A 14150-nucleotide genomic window follows, 5' to 3' on the forward strand; every position below is an offset into this window, starting at 1 on the left:
TTCCTCTGTCAACGACCAGGCTCCAGTACCTTAAAAAAACTGTATGCCACTGACAATTGTAATCATTGGAACTCAGCAGCAGCATTTAACGTTTGCAAGCCTTACCAGCCCATCCAGAGTCCTCTGGAAAATAAGGAAGGTGTAGTGTTTTAGGATCCATAATACAAACAGCAGAACGAGGACTGGCATAGAAGGGTAATAAACCATAGCAGCAACTGTTACCCTGCACATGCCTGATCTCATCTGATCTTGGAAGCTAAGCAGGGTCAGGCCTGGTTAGTACTTGGATGGGAGACCGCCTGGGAATACTGGGTGCTGTAAGCTTATACCGTAGTCCAGTGCTATTCAAACTGTGAGGCGCAGCTCCCTGGGGAGGCACCACCAATGCACAGGGGAGGCGCGGGATGTCCTCTCGCAGCGATACAGTCACACCAGCTTTCCTGGGCAGACTGCGAGCCCCTCCATCCCCAAATAAAATGCTTCCTATTTTACCAGTCACCAGGGCTCTTAAAGTTGTTTCCATGCAGTTGGTAAAGGGGGAGGGGAGAGACAAGCACACACTTTACTTGGCCAGGAGCAGGAAAAGGGGACTGTTTTTAAAGGGATTTATTAATCTTGTTGTTTGACTGAAGAGGAGAGGCTGTATTTGTAAAGTGATGAATCTTGCTACTTGAAGGCAATACTTATCAGCCATTGATGAAGTGATTGCCAGCCCAATCCTATTCCTGGGAGTAAGCCCCATTGACTGTAATGGAACTTACTTCTGAGTAGACATTCATAGGCTTGAGCTGTGCATCTCCTAGTATAGGAGACAAATCAGCCTCCTAACCAAACCCTTATCAGCTCTGATATATTTTCATGGTCTATTTTTATTTTCCCCACCAGCTGCTGGAAAAATTTATTGTAATTTAATTAGTAAAGGGTTCAATCCTATCCAAGGAGAATGGGAGAAATGACTAGTTGGATTGGGGTCCACAGGGGTGTGTGTGTAATGTTGGTCAGACTGGGTGTTCACAAAGTTCATTGGATAAAACAATTCTATTGGTATGCTTACAAAGTTAAAAAAAAATGAGTCCTCCTGGACCAGACAAAATCTACCTACTCCAGTATCCTGTCTCCAACAGTGATCAGCAGCCGATCATTTATAAAACATGTATACTGCTGTGTATTAATAATATACTTTTAAGATCTGCATTTAATTAATGATATGATTAATATAATTAATATTAATATAGTTAATATTTCTGGCCACTTCCTGTTTAATGATGTCACTTCCAGCCCTCAGGAATATGATGGGGAGTCATGGCCAACAGCCAAGGGGGTCAAGGGAGCCACGGGCCGGAAAAGTTTGAGTACCACTGCCATAGTCTTTTGAGACTGAAGGTTGCCAACCAAACCACAGCAACTCAGCAAATTTGTATAACAGTTGGGCAGTCCATGTAACCTTAAGGTATGCCCATAAATCACCTTTTCTGAATAGGGTTGTCATTGATGGGAATCTTTCTAAATTATATACTTTCACTAACGAGGACAGACTCCTCATAGGAATCAGTGACATCTGAAGATCTCTCCAGGAAGCACTTCTTTTCCAAAACTATCCCAAGAGACTCTGAAGGCTCTAGGAATTTCAACAAGTGCTACTGCAGCTTGAGTCAGTTCTTCCTTTGCCCCCTACTAATGTCAACTTGTCATTTCATAATTTGAACTTTTGTTAGCTAGTAAAGGAAGAGTGGGCAGAGGGCCACACGTCAATTTCTGATGGACCATCTAGAGCTTCTGGGTAGCGGATATTATTATTGCAAAGAATTCTGGGACTAGGTAAACCTTGAACATGGACTTAATAAAAAGGCATTTCTTAAAAATAGGGCACACTTGGGATAATTTAATACTGATCCCACTAAATGTTAAGAGATGGTGAATATTTATTATTTAGGAAAACTATACCCCACCTTTCTCCTGGATAGGGCCCCCAAGTTGGCATACAATAAATGTAAAGTATAATAATGCATAAATACAAATAAGAATCTTAACATCAATGCACAATAAAAACTGAATAAAAATCAGCAGTACAGACAGTCCAATTTTGAGACTAGGTAATAAGGAGATTAAGGGCCCATTCCTATATGCAGACAGTGCTGGTGACCACCACACTGCTCGGAAAACTGCTGTAGCAAAAGTGCCATCGGGCTCTTAGGTGCCAGTGGTAAGGGTGCTGGGTTGGCGCCAAAGCCTGCATTAGTTGGTATTGGGCCTCAGCATCACAAAGTCATTGCAGGCGAGTGGCCAGCAGTAAGTTGGGTTGCTATCCAGCAGTGAGGCTTTTCAGGGTGGGGGGAGAGGATGGATGGGAGGTGGAGAGGGGGAGAACTGGGTGGGGTCAGGGTAAGCCAGAGGGAGGATCAGGTCAAGGATGGGGGTGGAGACAGCAGCAGACTCTGCCACCAAATCCTATGCCCCTCTCCCAAGCCTGGAGGCCCTACATAAGCCTTATTGGTTCAGTGCCAGAAAAATAGCTGGCGCAGCTATGAGGTGACCCATTGGGGCTGCGGTGTCATTACCCTTGTCCCAAGGAGACTCCAGCAGCTGCCCCTAGCCCACAGGATGCAGCGGAAGCCATTTCAGCACCGCTGCTCCTCCTGGTGGTCCCAGAGCATAGGATTGGGCTGCCTGACTGTGACCCTAGCCACACTTACCAGGACCAAGCCCCATTGACTTCAATGGGATTTACTTTTGAGTAGATATGGGTAGGATTGGGCTCTAAATGAGTGGCAGCAGCAGCATAAAACATGGGCTAAAAACCCTGATGTAGAAAACAACAATCAAAGCAGTTATAGCTAACAAAAATCCTCATCAGCTGTACAACCTAAAAATATACCCATTTAAAACCAGCCATGATTGCATATAATGTAATCCCCGAAAGGTCAATTGAGAGAGAAATGCTTTCAAGCCCTACTGGAAGGCTTCTAAGGAGCACAGTGATCTCAGATCAAATATTGCACGGGTTCTTTAAGGCAAGGCTGCACTGTTAAAGCAAATATTCACCTGTGCTGTCATCCAGAATACACCCTCTTTCACATCACAAATTGTATATGCTTTTAACAATGATAGTCAATGGGACTTACTCCCGAGTAACTGTGGATAGGATGCCTTTGGGATGTTTGGGGATTTTTTTTTTAAACAGATCAGCATCTACTTGGGAGGGTTAAGAGGATTTGTCTTTATTCTAAATAAATCTTTAAACTTATACTTATTGCAAACTTTTAATGTTCTAACTTACCTAATTAATTGATTTGATTTTGTCATATGAGGGTATGTTAAAAATTTTCCTGCTTGATGATGTCACTTCTGGCCATGACATCACTCCCAGGTTAATGACATCACTTCCGGGGGCCCCCAACAGATTGTCATTTTAAAAAGTGGGTCCCAGTGCTAAAAGGTTTGAGAACCACTGCTCTAGCATACTCTGGCAGCCTTAAATGCAAAAACCAACTTATTTCCAAACAAATGAAAAACTCACAAGGAAGAACATGGCTACTATGCAATCCTGAAACTTGCAGAGATTCTTGCAGCAGCAACAAGAATAAGTGAACTGCAGAAGACGAGATGGCCCTGGCCCGCCCCTGCTGCATTGTACTGATCAAGATGCATCTTTCCGTTGTCTAATAGCACACTTCAGATGCTCTGTTTTGATACACTCAATTAACTAAATGGCACACTTTGCTAATTAAGGATGCCTTGATTGAGCTGTAGGTGTTGTGCTTACTGTATCATTCATTTTCCTGATGCGCTTGCACACCTTTTTCAATCTAGTCAGAGGTAATAAGTAAACAAGATATCAGGCATACAGAAGAAGGCTTTGCACCTACCAAATAGCAAGGCAGGTTTTTACGGAGCTGCACAGAGTTGATAAAAATTGCACACACTTTACTTATTGCTCCATTACTCTTCAAAGCGTTGATAAAAATTGCACACACTTTACTTATTGCTCCATTATTCTTTGCTAATTGAGGTGCATAATTTTACAAAGAGTTTACACGCTCTGCTAAGAGAGTTGCATGAAAATTTGGCGCAATACATTATGCGGAGCGTCTCATGGTAGACTACACATTTCTAGAGTTGTATCATCTCCGTCAATAAGAGCTGATAGTCGTGCAAGCCATTGCTGTGTCAAGCTCATTATCCCGCCGTTAGTGGCGTATTGATGAAAGCGAACCAACGCAGTTGCTTGACTGTAGGGTGCTTGAAGGAAATTTTTTTTTTAAAAAAAAGACAGGCATAGAAGGAGATGAGGAATGAAAGTTGGTAAGATGCCTATCCAATCATTTGTTAGATATACAAGGAAATTGCCTAGATGTCAATTCTGGAGCAGGATCTGAGCAGCTAACTCCCAGATGCCCTGCCCAACTACTAGTGCTGGATGCCCCATGTTAAAATATTGGAGGACTTATACACACACACACATACAGTGTGCACACCTGAGACCCCTGTGGATTGTGAGACGCTCTTTGAACTCTTGCTGGGGTGCTTTCAATGGTCTAGTATTTTGATATTTTTCTGTTAAGATTTGTTAACAGCTGTTCAACTCAGCCAATAACCCCCAATCTCAAGGCAGCTTGCAGCAAATAAAAACAGCTGTAAATCTATTGTTCAAGCAAAATACACATGCACACACATCAAGACATATGCTAAAGCAACTTTAGAAAAGCCACTGGGAGCGCAATCCTAACTTGTGCTGGAAACAGGCAGGCCAGTGAGTCTGCGCTGCATCCAGCGCAAGTTTGGGGCCAAAAGCAGCTCGAGGCAAGGGGAGACCATTCCCCTTAGCCTCTGTCACCCTGCAGTGGCCCCAATGGGTCTAAGAACATAAGAACATAAGAACAGCCCCACTGGATCAGGCCATAGGCCCATCTAGTCCAGCTTCCTGTATCTCACAGCGGCCCACCAAATGCCCCAGGGAGCACACCAGATAACAAGAGACCTCATCCTGGTGCCCTCCCTTGCATCTGGCATTCTGACATAACTCATTTCTAAAATCAGGAGGTTGCGCATACACATCATGGCTTGTACCCCATAATGGATTTTTCCTCCAGAAACTTGTCCAATCCCCTTTTAAAGGCGTCTAGGCTAGACGCCAGCACCACATCCTGTGGCAAGGAGTTCCACAGACCGACCACACGCTGAGTAAAGAAATATTTCCTTTTGTCTGTCCTAACCCGCCCAACACTCAATTTTAGTGGATGTCCCCTGGTTCTGGTATTATGTGAGAGTGTAAAGAGCATCTCCCTATCCACTCTGTCCATCCCCTGCATAATTTTGTATGTCTCAATCATGTCCCCCCTCAGGCGTCTCTTTTCTAGGCTGAAGAGGCCCAAACGCCGTAGCCTTTCCTCATAAGGAAGGTGCCCCAGCCCCGTAATCATCTTAGTCGCTCTCTTTTGCACCTTTTCCATTTCCACTATGTCTTTTTTGAGATGCGGCGACCAGAACTGGACACAATACTCCAGGTGTGGCCTTACCATCGATTTGTAAAACGGCATTATAATACTAGCCGTTTTGTTCTCAATACCCTTCCTAATGATCCCAAGCATAGAATTGGCCTTCTTCACTGCCACCGCACATTGGGTCGACACTTTCATCGACCTGTCCACCACCACCCCAAGATCTCTCTCCTGATCTGTCACAGACAGCTCAGAACCCATCAGCCTATATCTAAAGTTTTGATTTTTTGCCCCAATGTGCATGACTTTACACTTACTGACATTGAAGCGCATCTGCCATTTTGTTGCCCATTCTGCCAGTCTGGAGAGATCCTTCTGGAGCTCCTCACAATCACTTCTGGTCTTCACCACTCGGAAAAGTTTGGTGTCGTCTGCAAACTTAGCCACTTCACTGCTCACCCCTGTCTCCAGGTCATTTATGAAGAGGTTGAAAAGCACTGGTCCCAGGACAGATCCTTGGGGCACACCGCTTTTCACCTCTCTCCATTGTGAAAATTGCCCATTGACACCCACTCTCTGCTTCCTGGCCTCCAACCAGTTCTCAATCCACGAGAGGACCTGTCCTCTAATTCCCTGACTGTGGAGTTTTTTCAGTAGCCTTTGGTGAGGGACCGTGTCAAACGCCTTCTGAAAGCCCAGATATATAATGTCCACAAGTTCTCCTGCATCCACATGCCTGTTGACCTTTTCAAAGAATTCTATAAGGTTCGTGAGGCAAGACTTACCCTTACAGAAGCCATGCTGACTCTCCCTCAGCAAGGCCTGTTCGTCTATGTGTTTTGAGATCCTATCTTTGATGAGGCATTCCACCATCTTACCTGGTATGGATGTTAGGCTGACCGGCCTATAGTTTCCCGGGTCCCCCCTCTTTCCGTTTTTAAAAATAGGCGTGACATTTGCTATCCTCCAATCTTCTGGCACCATGGCCGTTTTGAGGGACAAGTTGCATACCTTAGTCAAGAGGTCTGCAACTTCATTCTTCAATTCCTTAATAACTCTTGGGTGGATGCCATCAGGGCCCAGTGACTTATTGATCTTTAATTTATCAATGAGGTCTGAAACATCTTCTCTTTTAACCTCTATCTGACTTAACTCCTCGGTCAGGTGGGGCCGTTCGGGCAGCGGTATCTGCCCGAGGTCTTCTGCCGTGAAGACATGCAAAGAACTCATTTAATTTCTCTGCCATCTCTAAGTCTCCTTTTATCTCCCCTTTCCCTCCCTCACCATCCAGAGGGCTAACCGCTTCTCTGGCGGGTTTCCTGCTTCTAACATATTTGAAGAAGCTTTTATTATTCCCCTTAATGTTGCCGGCCATGCGTTCCTCATAGTCTCGCTTGGCCTCCAGTATCACCTTCTTACATTTCTTTTGCCACAGTTTATGTTCCTTTTTATTCTCCTCATTAGGGCAAGACTTCCATTTACGGAAGGAAGCTTCCTTGCCCTTCACAGCCTCTCTAACTTGGCTGGTTAGCCATGCGGGCACTCTCCTGGATTTAGTGGAACCCTTCTTTCTTTGCGGTATACACCTCTGCTGGGCCTCTATTACTGTTGTTTTAAGCAGCCTCCATGAACTCTGGAGAGATTGGACTCTTTTTACCCTCCCTTTCAACCTCCTTCTAACCAGCCTCCTCATTTGAGGGAAGTCCGCCCGTCGGAAGTCAAGGGTTTTTGTTAGAGATTTGCCTGGTATTCTTCCCCCAACGTGCACATCAAAACGGATCGCAGCATGATCACTGTTCCCCAATGGCTCAGTAACGTTTACATCTCTAACCAGGTCCTGCGTACCGCACAATATTAAATCCAGAGTCACCTGTCCTCTGGTGGGCTCCGTGACTAGCTGATCTAAGCCACAGTCATTTAGCACGTCAAGAAATCCGGTTTCCTTATCGTGACCAGAACACAAATTGACCCAGTCAATATGAGGATAATTGAAGTCCCCCATGATTACAACCCTGTCCCTCCTTGTCACCTCCCTGATCTGTTTCCTCATTTCAAGGTCCCCATCAGATTTCTGGTCTAGAGGACGATAGCACGCCCCCAGTATTACATCGCTGCACAAGCTTGGTAATTTAACCCACAGAGATTCTACGGTGGAGTCGGACCCACCTTCAATCTCTACTTTGCTGGATTCTATCCCTTCCTTAACATAAACGGCCACCCCACCTCCAACACGCCCCTGCCTGTCCCTCCTGTAGAGTTTATAGCCCGGGATTGCTGTATCCCACTGATTCTCCGCATTCTACCAGGTTTCCGTTATGCCCACTATGTCAATAGTTTCCCTTGTCACCAGACATTCCAGTTCGCCCACCTTTGCTCGTAGACTTCGGGCATTTGCATAAAAGCATTTATACATGGAATGCCCCAGGATGCGCTGCCTATTCGCTCCTTTGTCCCCGCATCCTCTCTTTGTGCCAAACCGTCTATCACATCCCATCACCCTACCTTTCCCAATTTCTTCTCCTACTCTGCCTTTGTCTTGTTGTTCTCTAACCTCCCCATCCTCATCCAATAGGGATGAGGAGTCCCGAACCGGATGCCCCTCGGCTCCTGTCGGCCTTCCCCCAGGGATCAGTTTAAAAGCTGCTCTGCCACCTTTTTAATGTTATGCGCCAGCAGTCTGGTTCCATTCTGGTTCAAGTGGAGCCCGTCCCTCTTGTACAGGCCCTGCTTGTCCCAAAAAGTTCCCCAGTGCCTAACGAATCTAAACCCCTCCTCCCTACACCACCGTCTCATCCACGCATTGAGACCCCTGATCTCCGCCTGCCTAGCTGGCCCTGCGCGTGGAACAGGTAGCACTTCAGAGAACGCTACCTTTGAGGTCCTGGCTTTCAGCTTCCTGCCTAAAAGCCTAAATTTGGCCTCCAGGACCTCCCAGCTACACTTGCCCACGTCGTTGGTGCCGACATGCACCACAGCCACTACCTCTCCCCCAGCACTGTCTACTAGCCTGTCTAGACGAGAAGTGATGTCCACAACCTTCGCACCAGGCAGGCAAGTCACCATGCGGTCCTCACATCCGTCGCAAACCCCCTTCTCTATGTTTCTAATAATCGAATCCCCCACTACAAGAAGCCCCCGACCCCCCTCCTGCCGAGGAGTATCCCGAGTGCGCTCGGATACGGGCCCATCCCCTGGAGAAGGGGTCCCCCCTAGGGGATTGTTTCCCTCCTCTCCAGGATGACGTCCTCCAGTCCCAAGACTTCCCACCCGGGCAGCTGAGGAGCTGCAAGCCTGAGGTTGGGACGAAGCCTGATCATCCCCGGAAGTCTCCCCACGGTCCTCCTCTGCCTGCCTGCACTTCTCCAGGTCGGCCACCAAGGCTTCAAGGGAGCGGACGCGTTCCCTGAGACCCTGGAGCTCCTTGCACTGAGGACACACCCATGACTTATGCCCCAGAGGCATATAATCATACATGTGGCACTCGATGCAGAACACTGGATAGCCTCCACCCTGCTGCTGGCTGTCTGACTGCATAACTTTGTTGTTGTTGTTGTTTTATTTAGGGGTCCTTTTAAAAACCGTACACTGGATAGCAGCCCTTTTCTCAAGGGAAGAGGAAGGGCAGTGTATGGGGCCCTGGCCTCCTCGCCCTGCTGCTGAACTCGCCCAGATGCTAAACTCTCGTGCCTTACCTGGCACTTAGTTCCCGAGGCACTGGGTTCCCAGAGGCCACACGCGTCTGGAGAGAGCCTCACGCAATGGCCGGCCTAGCTTTATACTCCTGGCTGGCTCCTCCTCCCTCCTTCCTTCCTGATTGAAAGGGGGCTGGCCTTCCCAGGTGAGTTTACAAAAGCTCAGGAAGGCAAACGGCTGCTGATGGGCGTGACCTACTCTGCAGGCTCCTGAATGGACTGCTTGGATTAGCCTAATGGGGCTCTTAATGGGTTGGGAATTGGCCATTCCTAGGTTCTTTCCCTCCTAGTTCTGTTCTCTTAGGCTGGACTGTTTTTGTAACCTCAAGCTAGTTTTTATTTGGGTTAGTTTAATTATTTATTGCTCTCTAGATCCTGTGTCCCAATTTACTGACCTGTTTAGGTTATGTTCTAACTTAGATTAGGTTTAACCTGGGTTAAGTATAGGTTTAATTTAAACAAGTAGAAAAACCTGCTTTCCACTTTATCCTCCTCCCTTCCTTCGATTAGGTGCTACCTTAGGTGCAGCTAACTTTCAACTTTGATTTAAATGCCTGACCCTTGGGCTCTTACTCACGAGTAGGACTCTGCTCTTACTCACGAGTAGGACTCTTGCATCTGACAAGGTGGCGCAAATCCGAACAGCCCAGGAATGCCCTGGGCCGCCCAGGAACTGGGTCAGGACGTGGCATAACTACTAGATCCTGGCCCCGCCTCCTGTTCCCCACCCACCCATGGTCCCACCCACCACCCGCCCTCCCCCCGAAACTCCTCCCTACCACCTCCTCCCCACCCTCCCCATCCCCCATACTCCTGCAACAGCCGAGCTCGGCCAACGCAACTCACCTTCTCCCTAGGGCCCGCATCAGCATGGAGAGGCCGGTGTAATAATTAATAACTCTTGGCATCAAATTAATAATTCTTGGCATTGTTTAGCCCTTCAACAGCATCCAAAGGTGGGTGGCATCGTTCCAGTATTGCAGACAAGATGCTGCAAGAGGATCTTCCTTGGGACCTCCTGTTGTGCTACTGGCTGCAGTAACCTTGATTATTGGCAGTTCAGCCTTGGGTTGCCCAGTCCTAGTGCAGCAGATAGCATTTCCCCATGGTTGTTGATTACTGTAGCTGTGTACATATTCAGGGGGGGGGAGTGTTAGCCCAGCAATTGTTGCTAATTGGACCTGCGTGTCTTGCAGCTCCCCCATTAAATTATATTTATTTGGTTTATATTCATTTTATTTGGTTTTTATTTAACCAAATAAAAATGTTTTTTCACAGATTTTGGTTTTTTTGTTTTTGTTTTTCCTTTACAAAAATGAGAAGTGCAGAAATTGGTTTAAAGGCAGCTAGCGTGCCTGTATTGGCACGCTAGCAATAATTGCCAGGCTTGTCCCCCTATCAGCCGGCAGCAGGGCTTGCTGCCAGCTGATTGGCTGGCTGGCCTTAGGGGGCGGGACGACTGAGCCTGATCTTGCGCGCAGGTGCTATACCCGGCTCAGTTCCTTTCTGTTTTCACCCACCTCTACCACATATACATGTACACACGTGCGTCCCTTCACACATCATATAAAAAAGGGCAACAGAGCTCACTATGCCGGCAAAGATCCTGCTAGCAAAACATTCCCTGAATCTAATGTCTGAATCTAATCTAATGTATTCTCTGTCACACAGAATAGCAGGACTCATATAGATCACCTGCTCTCATCTCCTTGCTCTTGTCCAGCTGAAGTTCTTAACGGAGCAGGTTTGACTTTAAATAATGAGCACACTTTCATTTTGTTATTTCAAAAGCTGTATTTTTGGTCTTCAGTCTGCCACACTCAAAAGCCAGATTGGATCAGTTCACACTCTCCCATGAAAGTGTAGACTAATGGGCCGCTAATGTGGAAAAGGACACTTTTAAAAGGTGAACTGTGTGCTTAGGAGATAATTGTGGCGTCTCCTTACCCTCGATCTGTCATCATGCTCAGGAGTGCCCCTACTTGCTCATGGCATTGAAAGCATTAAGCACAATGGCACCCCGTAATGACTGTGTCTGAGCTTTAATGATGCGCCCCATCAATTGCAGACTTAGAGACGTGAATAAGTCTGTGATACGGTGTCCATCCCTAGAGTGGGCTCATCAAAGGGAATCACTGGTGATAATGTGTTTTTCAATGTGATAATTGCAGCAAGTGTTCCTGTCCATTGTGCGATGTTTAAAGAGAAACCTATGACAAGGCCAAATGTCAGAAGGAGCGCAAAACAGAATTTCCCGCATGTCATGCAAGTGCTAAGGAACCTACTACACAGGGCCAATGGAGTGCAAAGCTTAGATCAGCTACTCTTATGCTCTACACCCAGGAATAATTGCTCTACACTGCTCTACTGAGGCTTAACTCAGAGGATCCCAAACTCTGCGTCTGGAACCCACCAGTGGGTCATGACCCAATTTTTGTTCTGTCGCGAAACTGGCAGGGTGGCTTAGGCTATGTGCATCAAGGGTTAAACACGTTGCTACAGGGAGGAGCACCGATGCCCAATCACCATTATAGCCACACCCCTTGGCATTTCTAAATCAGGCAGAAGCCTCTCTAGGGCCTCTGAAATATTTGGGAACCACTGGTTTAACTCATACATTAGTGATTCAACATGGTGCTTACTTTTGTGAGGTCCAATCTCCCTTTTCCCTGATACTACCTGCAAAAGAGAAAGTCGTGGGTCAGATCTATAGCGGCTTCTCATACTGGCCCCAACATGCAAACCCCACCATGTATGTAGAAGTAAGTTGTGCATAAGGGTGCAATCCTAACTTGCGCTGGAACTGGCAAGCCAGGAGGCTTGCGCTGTATCCAGAGCAGGATTGTGGCCAGAAGTGGCTTAGCCAGAGGCAAGGGGAAACTTACCCCTGGGTAAGGGCTGCTGGCGCCTATGGTTCTCCTCGGACTTGTGCCACCTCTTGAGGTAACTGTTTTTCATGGTGATAATTGCAGCAAGTGTTCCTGTCCATTGTGCGATGTTTAAAGAGAAACCTTGAAGCCGCTCCGTTCTCCCTGGGGCCCAGCCCTGCCTCCCACTCCCTGCCCACCCGCCCCCAGGGCCGCCCATCGCCCTCCTTCCCCCCACCCAGGAACGCATCCCTCCCTCTCCCTCCCACCTCCCCCGCACCTACCTGTCACCCTTGCATCAGCTCATCCGAGCCAACGCAAGGAGTCAGGAGGAAGTCGGCACAGAGGCCTCCATTGGCCTCTACAGGCCGGCACTTCTGGGAGTGCCGGCCTGGCTTCCTCCCAAGGAGGCAAAAACGTGCTTTATGGCACGTCAGGTTAGGATTGCGCTCTAAGTCTCTCAAAAGAAATGAGACTCCACAAACTGTTGTCAATGTATGAAGGTAAAGGAAACCAGTCTTTGTTTTGAATGGAGAGCATGATGAGCTGTAGTTAGGATTGATTCACAGACATTAATTGTCAGTCCAAGCTGTTGGGGCTCATGTTTTGGTTGCATAGTGTACTTACGGCTATCACAAATAGTTACACCCCATTTTGCGCAGTTGGGCGGTCATACACCAGCAAGTTTCCCATGAACACTGGACCCAGTAAGTCAGCACAGGGTGGGGGCAGGCAGGAGACAAGGGGTAGGCAGAATGGGTCAGGCGGGGGCAGAATGGCGAGGAACCGGGACAGGGAGGAGGGCAGATAGAAGCCAGAAAAGGGGTGCTATTGATGGAAGCAGTATTGCCAATATCCTATCTCCCTTCTCAACTTCAATCTGCTTTCCCAGGTCCACTCAGACTTGCACCAGCTAAATCGCTGCTGTGGGTCCGATTAGATCCTTCCAGACAGTGGAGGCTTACTGCCAGGCAACAAATGTTCTCTTTCCCAGATGATGCCTCTCTGGGACTCCCCCCCCCCCTTTGCAGGATGCTCCAATGATATGGCTGCTTCAGCAGGGGAGGGCTTTGACTTTTAGTGGGAAGCAAGAATACTAGGCTAATCAGTAACTACTAGGATGCAAAATAACAGATCAGAAAACCCTATCTTTACAAAATTGCATGTCTTCTTTGATGGACAATGTTCACTTTTAGGCAGGTGGATATTTTACTGTCACAGTGGAGATATCTTGTCCCATGCATCTTAACTTGGAAGTATGATCCACTATATTCAATGGGCCTTATTCACAGGTAAATGTACATAACACTGGAACTTTAGGATTCCAGCCTAAAAAGTAGTTTGGGAAGTGATGATGGCGGTGTAAAACAGTCAGAAATAGGTTGACTTATTTTAGCCTTATCAGTCTCTGACACGCAGTTGAGTCCAACTTTCTTATTTGGGGCAAGCATAATGCAGAGGTGGGTGGAGGCTGATCAGTCATGGGTTGGTGACAGGCACAGGAACTAACTCATAAAACAACATACTCAGAATGTGTGAGGGGTCACATCCATCACTGTCAAGGGTGGTAAGGTGCATAATTTGATCTTGTTGGTACACTCCATGTTCAACTAAAGTTGAACAAATCATTGCTAACCCAGAGTTTGTGTTACACATGTCGTTTTCCTTAGCCAGATGCTTCTGAGACTCACTCAAGATGATAAAATGTTGCCACAATGAAACATTTCTGCGAGTGTATGCAGAGATAAATGCAATCAGTGTGGGGAGAAAGTCTGCCAAGCAAAGATTATGTATATTAATGTTTTTACAAGAGGTCTAGAACAATAATTCAATGTGTGACATTTAAATCTTACACATATTCATATGTCATTGCTAATGGAGCCTCTTCTTGTATTGCTTTGCCAGTTTTAATTTTTTTTAATGTTGCTTTTAGCCCAATCCTATCCAGGTTTGGGCTGCTGTGCACAGTCATTTACAATAGCAGAACAGAGTTCCACAGAGTACCACAGAGTTCTGCTGGGGTAAAATGGCAGTAATCCACACTCCTTGACAGACCTCCTGGACTTCTTGGAGACAGTGGTAGGGCGGGGAGGGGTGAATGGACAGGGATGGGGAGGAAGCAGGTAGGGAGGCTGTGTCAGGGTGGATCCAGC

General features: G+C 47.0%; 1 pseudogene; it reads left to right on the forward strand.

The window, feature by feature from the left end:
- The first annotated feature begins 204 nt into the window (after positions 1 to 204).
- On the forward strand, positions 205 to 324 carry LOC136642654 (5S ribosomal RNA; annotated as a pseudogene).
- The last annotated feature ends 13826 nt before the right edge of the window (positions 325 to 14150 follow it).

Source organism: Tiliqua scincoides, chromosome 2 (assembly GCF_035046505.1).
Source record: "Tiliqua scincoides isolate rTilSci1 chromosome 2, rTilSci1.hap2, whole genome shotgun sequence".
NCBI lineage: Eukaryota > Metazoa > Chordata > Lepidosauria > Squamata > Scincidae > Tiliqua > Tiliqua scincoides.